The sequence below is a fragment of the Diadema setosum genome, chromosome 3 (genome assembly GCF_964275005.1).
Source record: "Diadema setosum chromosome 3, eeDiaSeto1, whole genome shotgun sequence".
Classification (NCBI taxonomy): domain Eukaryota; kingdom Metazoa; phylum Echinodermata; class Echinoidea; order Diadematoida; family Diadematidae; genus Diadema; species Diadema setosum.
The window spans coordinates 6,349,968-6,363,890 of NC_092687.1; positions in this window are offsets into that span (position 1 = coordinate 6,349,968).

Below are 13,923 nucleotides of genomic sequence, written 5' to 3' on the forward strand. Positions count from 1 at the left end.
CAGCCATGATAAAAAATAATCCACATACAATTCTTTCAAATGACGGTATCTTGTTCATGATTCTTCGTAAGTCTTTTGTTGTTGTTGTCGTTGTTTTGTTTTTTTTTAATCCTACCGATACTCGAAATGCTGACAAAAACAAAATAGTCCTGTTTACGTCAATGAAAGACAATCAAACAGTCGTTTTATCATTACTGTAACTCAGGCTGATCAGGTGTGACACCACAGCGTCTCTGGATCCATTCTGTGAAAAGATCAACGTGGAAGGGAAAGTCCTCATTACTGTTCAGCATGGGATGTCAGGTATGCTTTCGAGTATAGCCATTAAGAATCCATACCCCTCTTCATACGCCTTTCAATGCACATATAACAATTATGTGCATGTTTATGTGAGTTTGAATTTGTATGGATAATGAACATGCTCGATTACGTGAGTGTGTGTGTGTGTATGTGTGTGTGGGTGTGTGTGAGTGTGTATCTTTGTATAAGTATTTAATTGGCTATGTGTTCGTGTAAATGGCTTAGCGCAGCTATTTATCGGGGGCAGGAAGATTACGGCAATGTTACGTGATATATTTATATATGTATTGCGACTGAAATGACGTTATGTGCACAACGCCACAAGACTGCTGAATCTGCAAAATCTATAATTTCTATAAATGAGTGGTGTGACTTATATCTGTAAATAATTAATAATCGCTGGCTCGCCCGACGTGGTAACTTAGTGTTTTTGAAGTCAAACTGAAATTCCTAGGCCGGACAGGGCTCGAAACTACTTTTTGTGTGTTCTCTGTCTCGCTCTTAATTAGCCCCTTAGGATGTCTGAAAACAATACATCTGAAATGTTAGAGGCCCAAAATGAACGGAACCATGGCAATCCATTTTGAATCTTAATTGCACTATCGAGGCCCCAAAGGATAGCTAGCTTATTTTAAAAGTTTGTGGCCCAGCTAAATTTTAGTGGCCTAGGGATACTGCGCCACCGCAACCGTGTCGAGCACAGACTGATTATCGCAATGTGAAGTTGTAATGAATAGGTGAAAATGACAAGTGTCACATTGTTGCTGATATCGCGTATAATTTTCCTTCTTTTTAATCTAATCTTGCACACAAAATTGAAAACCGTACATGAAAGACAGCAATATTTAAACGAGTGGAAGGGCATCTTGACATATCCAATCTATGTTGATGCCAACAGTACTTGTAACGCTTCTTATCAGTGCTTATATTTGTTTTTTTGAATTTGTAGTCCATTAGATGGATGACGAAAACTCAGCGACAGAAGATTCAAAGGATTCTTGCCTCAACCAGCGCTGTCAGTAGAGGGCAAACATTCTTTGTGCAAGCTGGTGGTATGTCCGCTATGACACTCTTTGATGCACAGCTGGTCGGAATCTCATCACCTGCCATACAGCTTTCACGTACCACTGTATTTTGATAACGTGAAAAGACATGAGTTGTAATTCATGTAATAGTCGTATTCATACAGTCATTTTGTTAAAGATGTACCCATGGCAACAAACAATGTGTCCAAATATGACAAATGTCGTACACTGTAGATGACGCATTAAGATTTGATGTCGATTATGCACAAATTGCCTGAGCCTAAATGGCACCAACGGTAGGCCATTATGACAACTACTGAGATGGGATCTAAGGAAGCTGACATTGCTCCACGGGGAAAAGAAAATGTGATGGTTTGCTCTTCATTATAGAGAAAAATCAAGACTCTGTGTTCGGTTGTGTTTTGTGCAATTATGTCGGATATGATCTAGCCTTTTGTCAAGGCCATCTCGCTGTATAGTGAAGAGAAAGCCCATCCGAGTGGTATTGTCGCGCTCGGCTGGGCTCTCTTCAGTCGCCCGTTATAGCCATCTTTCAGGTAGTGGGCCTCAACAGAAGGCTAGATATTGTACTTGCTTCTCACGTAGACGCAGAATTGACCTCTGACTTATAGGCATTACAAGATCAGATTCAGTTATTGTTGCGAACTCTGGGGTGAAACTATAATCAATGTACTAATGTACGCCCATGCGTGCAACACTAGGCAAACAAGTCCCACGAGTCAGATACTAGGAAAACAAGGCCTACAAGTTTGACACTGTGTACAAACGACCCATGCCTTCGACATTGCATCACAGGGCTAAATGTGTTGGTCTCGTGGGTCTTATTGGTTTTACTGTCGAGTTCATGGGCTGTATGAGTCTTATGTATATCTAGTGAGCTGTATGACTCATAGGTTGTATAACTCGTGGGCTGCATGATTCATGGGCGTCAAACTCGTGGCCTGCATCCTTCACTTTAATGTACATAGAGTCATGATGCGAATATAAATGGCTGTTCAGAAATGTTAATTTTAATGCGATCGCTATGTCAGACGTGGAGTAGTGTAGTAGAAAGATTACAGTGATTCATGTTTCTATGCGCAACAATTTTTAATCTGTGTATTTTATGCGTGGATGAAGTTTGACAATGGTTGCATGCGTTCACCGGTGTTCTTTTTTTTTTAAATCTGTTTTATTGCGGTTCGGAATAGTTTTATGTAATCATTTGAAGACATACCAAGCTGATCTTTGTAATTATGTCTCATGATCTCTATCAATAAACATGTGTGCAATGTGTAGTCGTGATACATCATCTTAGTGTGATTTTGCTAAAATTATTTAGGTTAGAACGTGAGAAAAACCATTCCTCGTATATTACGTAAAAAAGGAGCGTTATCCACAAAATGTTGATTAAAAATGTATTTCATAACAGTGACGTAGATGTTGTCAATGCTTTTGTGAACTGTGAGCTAGAGACTTGGTGAAAACCTTAGGGGGGGGTACATACCAAGTAATCATTTTAATCATTTTAAATTCACAATATTCTACAGTACTTGACCGTGCATCACAAAACCAACAAAATACCGCTAGCCCTGATTTAACGTGAGGACTCGAAATACATGTAGGTAAAATGGGACAAGCTAGTCAATCCTGAATTTTAATATTTTTTGAAAGTCAGACCATCCCTTTTTCTATGTGTCCATGATGTCGGTGAACTTTTGCTGGTTTTGTTGATTCGTAGGAGATAAGTAGGAGTTAGCATACGTAATAACTTCCTGTAACAGAACTCTTTGAAACTTTTTCGTTGTTTCAAACACGTATTGAGAAAAAGTGGGGAAAAGAATCGGGTGTGGCAAGCTGCTGCTTCCCTAAGGCGAATTGTTGCTTTGTTCGAAACAGGTGGTAGCTCATTTCTATTTCTGGGTCGTTGTAGTGCAGCTTGGTATTTTGGAAGATGATAAGACTTTTGATTCAGTAATTTTGCCTCTACATCGTATCCCAGTAGTTGAGATGTCAGCAATGCTAGATTATATAGCGAATTGTTTTCCTTGTGTTACAACATGTAAATACCTGATGTTACGCCCAATTTAATGGAGAATATTTTGTAAGTCTAGAATGTAAAGGTGGAAAGATTTCTCCAGCAGTCTGCAGTCACATTTGAGCAGGACGGTATTAAAGGTCGCTGGTCGAAAGCTCTGTCGCATGAGCTTGGAAGCAAACTTGTGACAACCACTGGGTGTGTAGAATGACATTTTGTGAGTTTTGTATTGCTTTGGCTGTAAAGCATGAAGTTCTCTATTAATTTGGTTGATGATAAGTGCAGGTTTAGAACATGTTAATGTAATGTATTCTGTGTCAGCAATTTATTTGTGTGAGAGTAAAATGTAGTATCTTGTTGTTTTGCATAATATATATATATATATATATATATACATATATATATGTATATGTATATGAAATAAATAGATTGTGTTGAGTACGTACAAGTATATAATATATCAATTGTAGTTTGTTTTCAGAAGTATTTGAAAGCGACTTTTCGAACCAGCACATTGGTAGTAGGCACCTAAGTAATGCTGAAGTAATATGTGATTATAGTACGAGGTAATGTAGGCTTACATAGTAGTTGACTACATGTATTTGATTGGACATAATTATACGAATATATATGTGAATTATATTAACACTAGTTATCTTCATGTCTAATACGATTGTAGTGTGAATTTGTAATATCGTAATTTTTGCTTCATTTAAATCCGCATATATTGACACTCAATGGAAAGATTTGGCATTTAGAGTACACAGATTGGAATGTCCCCAGATTGACAGGACTCATTAGGCGTTTTCACATCAGCCCGATAAAAATCCAAGCTCGAGAAATTTTTCGCGATTGAGAGTTAGCGCGCTATTTTATTTCTTATTCACATCAGCCCGAAGAGAATCAGCCCGAATTTTTGTGGAGCTAATTCGACAGCTCAGTATGTGCAAACAGCATAAGTAATTAATGTGCCCTCTCAAAAATTCCTCGTGATTTGTATGCAGTTTGCCTCGATCGATCGGGTCACACACGCTAGGCATAATGGGATGCATCGCGCTAATTTCTCGAGTCGTTTTCACATTAGGCGTTTTCACATCAGCCCGAGAAAAATCCAAGCTCGAGATATTTTCCAATTTCCCAAGTCAGAATATAGCGCGTTATTTCGAAACATCGGGCTGATGTGAAAACGCCTATCATCAAATAGCGCGCTACTATCCCGCTATTTCAGAAATTTCCCGACTTGGACTCGCCTAATAGGCGTTTTCACATCAGCCCGATGTTTCGAAATAGCGCGCTATTTTCTGACTTGGGAAATTAACCCGATCACGAAATAGCGCGCTATTTGATAATGTGAACACAAATTAGCGCGCTAATTGTATAGCTCTGATCGAGAAAATGTTTTGAATCCAACTCAGGAAATTTCTGAAATAGCGGAATAGTAGCGCGCTATTTGATAATGTGAAAACGACTTGAGAAATTAGCGCGATGCATCCCATCATGCCAAGCGTGTGTGACCAGATCGATCGAGGCAAACTGCACACAAATCATGAGAAATTTTTGAAAGTGCCCACATAACTGATGCTGTTTGCACAAGCTCACCTGTCGAATTAGCTAGAAAAAAAATCGGGCTAATTCTATTTGGATTGATGTGAATAAGAAATGAAATAGCGTGCTAATTCGCAATCGCGAAAAACATCTCGAGCTTGGATTTTTTGACTGATGTGAAAACGCCTAATCGTGAGTGCTGCATTGTGTATGCGAATTTTTGATTAACAGTGTTATCAGAGGATAACAAGGAGGGAGCTACAGGGAAACAAATTGGAGGATATGCATGTCATGACGAGGTGACAATAGGCGTTTTCACATCAGCCCGATGTTTTGAAATAGCGCGCTATTTTCTGACATGGGAAGTTAAAAGATATCTCGAGCTTGGATTTTTTAGGGTTGATGTGAAAACGCCCGATGTTCTCGGGAAGTACATTCAATGTATTCGTTAGTCCCTGTGAATTGAGGATGGTATGCAGAGACGGAATGTTAATGAACAGCTCGTATCAGCTGAGGAATGCATTATTTCACAGTTAACGGGATGTGAAAGGAATTGGTCGAGTTAATTTTATTGTATTGCTAAAAATTCAGATATGCAAATGACTTGCTGTTGTTGCTGCTGTTGTTGTTTTTAATTTGATGAGGGGTCACATATGTGAAAATGCTGGGACTCTGGTATAATTTGTCACCCATACGTTGTTGATATCACATTTCAAGGATATGGATCAACTTTCAAAACCAGTAATATATTTCATATTTCATATTCATTTCATTTCCGGCCAAAGCATATAATATGACCGTTTCATATAAACAAATTATGTACAATGTAACTTTTACATTTCCAAATGAAATTTAGATACACGTCATTTGTTTACATGAATCAATAAACACAATAGTTGAAGAAATACATGGACAAAATGTGACTGAATCATAAGAAAGAAAAGGTCGGAAATGGAGGGGACTGTTGAAAAGCCAAGCTTGTAGAATGCAGTCCCTTCGTGAGTCATGAAAATTATAGTAATAATTCAACGAGACAATTTGACATAGTCCTCGGGAAACAGAATAGGATGAACAGGTGAATAACTGAAGTTATTACATTTCGGTAAAAACTGAACACTAATCATATATAAAGCGTTATTACGGTATCTTTGTTATCTGATATATAAAGTGTACATGCATTTTGCAAATGTTATGTCATATGTGTAAAGATCCAATTTATCCGCTTAAGACATATATTGTATATATAATTAATTTACTTGTTGTTGATTGCATAAACTAAGTTTGTTACTGAATTTGCATCACTTCGCCTCTCCAAACTTGGCGAAGTCAAGAGAGGAATTGTTTGTAAGAATAAAGTGTACTCCAATAGGCAGCTCTCAAAAGAGGTTGTGGTACACGCTGTGAAACAAAGAAAAAATGTGTGTTTTTCTTTTGATGTTTGGCCGGAGCGTTTTTAGTCCCTGGTAAGCTATTCAATTCATTTGGCGTTATGGAGTTAATCCTGTCAGTCTATTGGTATTTGTAGAGTTTAGAAAAAGAGACAATGTAAATCTGAAAGGTCTGTAAACTAAGAAAGACTGATGTTGACTCTATCTGTTGAACCTTAAAATAAGAAAAGTATTTTTTTGGTGGTTCAAATTCATTTGACACTGTTTGTTTCATGTCGATTAGTAAGATTTCTCTTGTGATGGAATAGCACAGACACGATAGCCGGGATATCGCCATATGACTTTTTGAAATTAGGAGAAAACAGTTGTAGAATGTACCTAAGTCTTAAACAGTCTTTTTGATTATTCTACAGTCAAATTGGATTAAGTTTGTAAAAAGATGATCGCTTTCCTTTTCTACTTTCACAGTATATGATCATAATGCAGCAGATGTGATGTCCTTAATTTCAGGAGCAGTGAAATTAAAGTGGGGAGTCCTTTATTGCTCTTTGACCCCCTCCCATCTGATCACGTTAGTTAACACATTATTTTGAATCTACTCTGATCTTGTTTTTAAGTTCGTTTGGCGGGTATTCAGATATCCACTATCAATTTAAGATTATCAGTCATAAGACTTATCATAAGTCTTTAAATCGTTTTTGCCATTGATTTGTTGTATACAACTTTCCAAAGCTATTCTGATGATATGCGGTGCGGTTTTCTATTTGCCTTTTTTTTTTTTTGAGCGGGGAGCGTCGTCTTTCTTTCTTTCTTTCTTTCTTTTTTAGAATGTGTTAATATCATCTGCAATTCTCTTTCCTAGTCCAGTATGATCCGTTTCAAAATCAGCTCATGACTCCTTTTCAACCCCGTTCTTTGCTGCAAGAAGGCGACCTTATGAAGCTCTTTGTAGGGTTTTAATTCTCCCATAAAGAGTTTGACGTGTTTTAGTAATTGTATATTCATACTTCTGTCTACTCATACGTGGTTACATACTTATTAACAATGCTTATGAGGACAAAGCACATTACAACCTCAGCTTTCCCTTAGTTTACGGCATTACCCAGAAAAAAAAGCATATACAACTGTACTTTATATTTTCATAAATTTATTGTATTTATGTTTTATTTCGATGTATTGAAAACATTTTTCTTTATAAAGAATGTTCTTTTCTCGTACTATATTTAAAGAGTTTGTTTGCAAAAACCGATAAATCCATTCTTCAAGATTTTGAAGTGCGGTCTCTGTCATAAAGTACAAAATAATACCTTTTAAATGATATATTGGTCACTACATAATATAAAGGTACATTTTTAAAGTTATGGTCAAAAGAAGCAAAAAATTTCTTATTATTCTCTTTATTCTTCTTGACCTTTAATCGCAAATATCTCCATTTGATAGATATGGACTTATCGGTTTTTGCAAACAAACTCTTCATCTGTACATTGACTTCTTTTTTCTTTTCTTTTTTTTTAAATGAAGTGAAATAAATTGGAATGGATATCTGAGAGGAAAAAAAATCCGTTGTCGCTTCATATTGATGTTTAAACTCTATTTTGCTTGTTCAGAATTGCGCCATGTTAAACGGGGGACCTCAGGCTAATTCTTGGCCTCTTACGTTTGACTAACTATATGAAATAGTCAAACTGAGAATAGGATTTCACAATTTATAGTGATTGGGATGAGGAATAAGAACGTTTTCAAAATTAATAACGAATTGCAATGAACAAAGATGATGACATGGTAGCCTCACTATAAGAGTGCATGAGCTGGGGCTCATGGAAGCAGAACAAAAAAAGAAGGCATGCATAGCTTCTTCACAGGTGAACTTGTTGAGCTAGCAATATTGTACTGGAATTACACTGCTATATTTCCGATATTATGTGAGGCTCTGATGCCATCAAAACTGTGCAGTGTGATTTTTAAGATTTTCGGTTAATTGGTTTCTCTGTTCAAGGACCACAATAAATTCCATGAATCTACACATGATGCTGTTAATTCATTTCTGCACTACATGATATGAAATTATGAAAATAGTCCGGAATGCCCCTTAAGTTTTCATAGAGTCCTGTAAAAGGGAAAACCCAACGTTAAATGGTGTATCTAATCACGCGTATCATTGCTGAGGTTAAAGGTTGACTTGCATGGGCATGTACCTTTTTTTTTTTTTAATCTTCTAATTAGTTTCATTTATAATATCGGCCATAACGGCATTCTGCTCTTCTTTAATCATGTGACCGTGCATCACAAAACCAAAGAAACGTCGCAAGTCCTGATTTTACGTAATGATTGAAAATAGGTAAATTGGTCCTTATCTTCAATTTTTCTTCTTCTACATTGCTATCCAATTTCTTATAAAAGCAAAGAGAAAATGTATTCTTGGCAGGTTTTTTTAACACTTTTTTTCTTAGAAAAGCGTGATAAGATATGTCTTTATGAAGATTCTTTTTCATTTCTTGAAAATGCACTTTCTCCAGTTTTAACTCATAGCTTCTAAAAAAAAGTATGAAGCTATAAAGCTTCGAAAATTAGTAGTAATAAATAGAATGTGTTAATAGGACATGCTAAATTTCAAACTTATTTGAAATTACTTTTCTCACTTTTTGTCTGCAGATTGACAGCTTGTTTGTTGGCTCATTCACTGTACTTTAACCCCTTCACTTTAGGTGTTCTTTTCTCGGCATACACTTTAGGTGAGGAAAGATCAGTTGCATCAGGTTACACATCACTCTCACGTTTACCGTCTGCTCTTTCAGAGTCTGACATTAACGAAAAAAAAATCATATCTGACAGACTTTTGTTAGTTTTGTGATAGAGGGTCACATGACTGCTTTCATTGATTGATCAGACAGCAGAAAAAAAAATAAAGTAACTGTGGGATACAATTTAGACAGGAAGAAAGGAAGCTGATGACAAGGGAATTTCACTGTCAGTGCATTTTTTATTTATGATAAATCATCATTATAACATATCATAATCCTATACATTACACAAATTATCTTTTCTATACATTCAAATGAATTGTGTAGCGAACTGTAGCCTGTTACGTTAGTGACGATAATATGACAGCATTCCCATGCAGTATTTCTACATCAAGAATTGTGTTTCACAGTCATTAGATCCAAACACTATAAACTTTGAGGTTTTGAAGCATCATATTGATACCTTAGTTTTTGGATTTTATGTCATATTGAGCGCGCGCATGTGTCAGTGTGCATGTGTGTTTCACCTGTACCTTCAAATTGTTCTTGATGAACAGTAAAACAACCGCCAAATAAAGAGAAACAACAAAAACAAAAACAGCTAAAACAGAAACAACAACTCTAGAAACCACCTTAATTCAACAAGTCATATAACAGATGTATAACAAACTAGTTTTAGGTATTACAAGACGCGCATAATTTGGTGTGAGGCTATAAATTGATTAATATTGGATTGTTACTTGCATTTTTATTTTAAATGTGAAATACCAATTAGTCTGAATTAATTAATTAAGTATGTAATCAAGGGACATCACTTATTACATATCAGATAATGGAAATCAGTTCTGAGCAATGTATGCAATAATACACATTGTGTTCTTGTTTTCAAAATACAAAATAGTCAAGTAATACTATGTGTCACTATACTACCACTATACTATGTGTCGATTTATTTAAAATCAGTCATATATATATGTGTGTGAAGAGTTTGTTCGCAAAAACCAATAAGTCAATTTTTGAAGATTTTGAAGTACGGTCGCTGTCATAATGTACAAAATAATACCTTTTAAATGATATATTGGTCACTACAAAGGTACATTTTTCAAGTAATGGTCAGAAGAAGCAAAATTTTTCTCATTATTCTTTTTATTTTTCTTGACCTTTAATCGCAAATATCTCAATTTGGCAAATATGGACTTATCAGTTTTTGCAAACTTCATATATATATATATATATATATATATATACATATATATGTATATATATACATATATATATATATATATATATAGACATATATATATATATATATATATATATATATATATATATATATACATATATATATGTGTGTAACCTGTAAATTAAAGACGGACAATTATTGAATCTGTATTGTGAGAAAGGGTCTTGTTCATTTTCTCTCGATCAAACTAACATTACTGGTAGGCCTACTCATATAAGGGAACAACAACAACATTATACGCATGTAACTATAGGTGTGAATAAATAATGCTGGAAAAACAAGTATGATAATAAGTCTATTCCTTATGTCTGCTAGGGTTGAGTGGTATTCACTGAAACATTGTATTCCTTTTTCTCATTATGTTGATGCACGCTGTCACGCGAGTTTGTCTTGTAGTAATATAATGGAGTTACAAAGGGTGCGTACAGTTCTGGTCGAGGGGAGAATAATTAGCTTTTAACTTTTTATTCAAAAACTACTCTATGAGATGTCAAAGAGCACGCAATTCTAATGGGTATCAAAAGTTTAATTGATAAAATCGGTTTTGAAATGGCTGAGATATCAAAAAACAAGGTGAAACAAAGAAATCCTACTGAAAGTTGTGGCCTGTAGTCTTTAAGTTAATACCACTTTTTTGGATATCTCAGCCATTTAAAAACCAATTTTCATCAAATAAACGTTGAACCCTTCTTATAATTGCATGCTCTTTGATCATAAGAGGTTTCTCATTATCTCACTTAAGAATGTAAAGAACATAAATCCCCACCTCAACCAGTATTGTACATGTCCGGATGGATATGCAAACATACATACTGTATATATAAAGGGTTTGTTTGCGAAAACCGATAAGTCCATATTTGCAAAATGGAGATATTTGCGATTAAAGGTCAAGAAAAATAAAGAGAATAATAACAAAATTTGTGTTTCTTTTGACCGTAACTTCAAAAATGTGCCTTTATATGTAGTAACCAATATATCACTTAAAAGGTATTATTTTGTACTTAATTACAGAGCCCGTACTTCAGAATCTTCAAAAATGGACTTGTCGGTTTTTGTAAACAAACTCTTCATATACAGCTTGTATATATATATATATATATATATATATATATATATATATATCATTATTTTTATTTAATTACATAATATGTTTATATTATATATACATTACATATATGTATACATATATATATATATATATATATATATATATATATATAAAGTGAAATAAAGGGGTCAGAGAAAGGCATACAAAAGACACAAATTTCTTTAAAATATTTGTCTTCAAGTTTCTCTCAGGTATGGAAAATATGCTTACAGACTGAACATTGCCACAACTTTTGATCAGTGTTTCAATCATGGTATACCTCGTCCTAGAAGTATGGGTGTATTCTTTCCACGTGTTTTTTTTTCAGTTGTTATCGGTACGGAAAGGCATATAGCTCCATTGTTTGTTTGTTTTTATTTCCGTCTCCATATAAAAATACACACATTACAAGTTACATAATACATTGCATATACGTACAGAAGGAACGGGGGATTGCCTGTTCAGTCATATTTTCAAAATATGTCTGTTCTTCCCCAGGGTCCCGAATTTACAATACAATACAATACAAGAATAATTATTACACTGCATATACAAAACATAACAAAAAATAATGAAAATTATATACCGAACTGGTACACTGCGAGTCAACAATAATCAGATGGGTAGAGAAAAGCAGAGCAAGGAAAAGAAAACGAGGAGAACAAACTTGCAAAAGAAAAGGTAAGATTCATATACCCCCCTCCCCCCCCCCCAAAAAAAAAAAAAAAAAAAATGGCTGTTACATTTGGTACTCCATTGAGTCCTTGTTTGTTACCATAATGCTCTATCTAGATAATCAGATAACAACATTTGAAATGATTTTAAAGTTGTTGCGTTACGAATTTAATTGGGCAATTGATTATACATTGATATTCCCCTGTAAAAGAAAGTTCTTTTACAGTTATTAGAATTTGGCTTTGGAAGATTCAAATTCTGATTTGAACAAAGTGAACAATTAAGATTTCTTCTAGAAATATTATCAGACATAAAGGGAGAAATTTCTGCAATATCTTATAAATCATCATACTCATATCTGTTTTATATTAAAGTGGTAGAAACTCTCGGGTTAGAATTCCAACTCGCAAAGGCCTTTCTGAGACTTTTTTGATGTCATCCATGACTTGACTTCCATCTTTAAATGTCCTTCCATTCTGGCCCATGTTGTTCTCTTCTTTATGACATCCCTTCAAACGCTTTTTGCTTTCTACTCGTTTTAATCAATATCTTTCATCCGGTGTCTTTTCGCCATCGTCCTGGACTTCGTCCCCTCTTCCCCTTGATTGTTTGTAGTGGGGGTTGCTGTGGTATAGTGGATTATGACTTCAGACTCCCGATCGGATGTCTCGAGTTCGAATCCCTCTCAGTGCTTACGTCCTTGGACAAGATTTTTTTACTCACCACGTCCCTCTCGACCCAGGTATATAAATGGTACCTTGCAACGCTAGGGTAACAATAATGGAAGAGCTCTCTGGTAGAGCATGGCAGCCCTGAAGAGGCTACCCTGGGTAAAGAAGACATTATTATTATTGATTCATCACTTTTTCTACTTGTCCCTAATCTCAAAATAACTTGGCGAATATTGCTGTGACCACTGGCCTGGGCTATTTCTCATCTGATGTTAAGCTCGATCTCTTGCTCATATTTTTCCTCTCTCTGGTACACGTCATCTCGCCATTCTTGGTCCTCGGCAGAGAAACTACCTGCTGGAACAGATTTCGATAAACTATGCTTGTTTCAAGTTCCCGTGGACCTTGTAATCCTTCTTGGTTAAAAACTTGGCCTGTTCCATGACCTCTCATTATAGGCCTACTGGGCTGCTGTTCTGCTCGCACAGCGTCTCTGCATTTCGGAATTTAAAACAGAAAACAAAAGAACAAAAACAGATTAAAATATCACCATATAACTGAAGACTTGAAATGCAATACTAAAGAAACAGATCTAGCCATAGTCATATTTTCAGATATCAGAGGAAACAGATATAGCATTCAGTAATATTTTTTTCAGATATCAGAAAGGAAAGTTGCTATTAAAGAGAAAGGAACTTGATTGCGATATTACTATCATGCGACAAATTGTATACATTATCATCAAAAAATATATACAAGTATATATTCATAATATATATATATATATATATAGATATATATATGTATAAGAAGTGATATAGAATTCTGAAAAATTGTATGTGTGTGTGTGTGCGTTTGTGTGGCATAGACCTATATATAATGTACTTAGTAGATGGATTGAAGAGGAGGTACAGATAGTAAAAGCCTATACGATGCTGCCTTGACTCCATAGAGAATACACAAGAAAATGACACCGCAGAGAAAGGATGTATTGTTTACGTGGATGTATAGCACGTAATTAATGTTGTCCTTGTTAACTTCTTCTATTCTCTCTCGCTCTCTCTCTCTCTCTCTCTCTCTCTCTCTCTCTCTCTATGGACCAGGTGTGATTTTACACATTTTGTACAGAGAAATAAGGTGAAAAGTCAGTGTTCGTCATTTAGCCTGCGAAATTAATGTTCCCTTCGTTTCAGCGTGATAGAACTTTGTT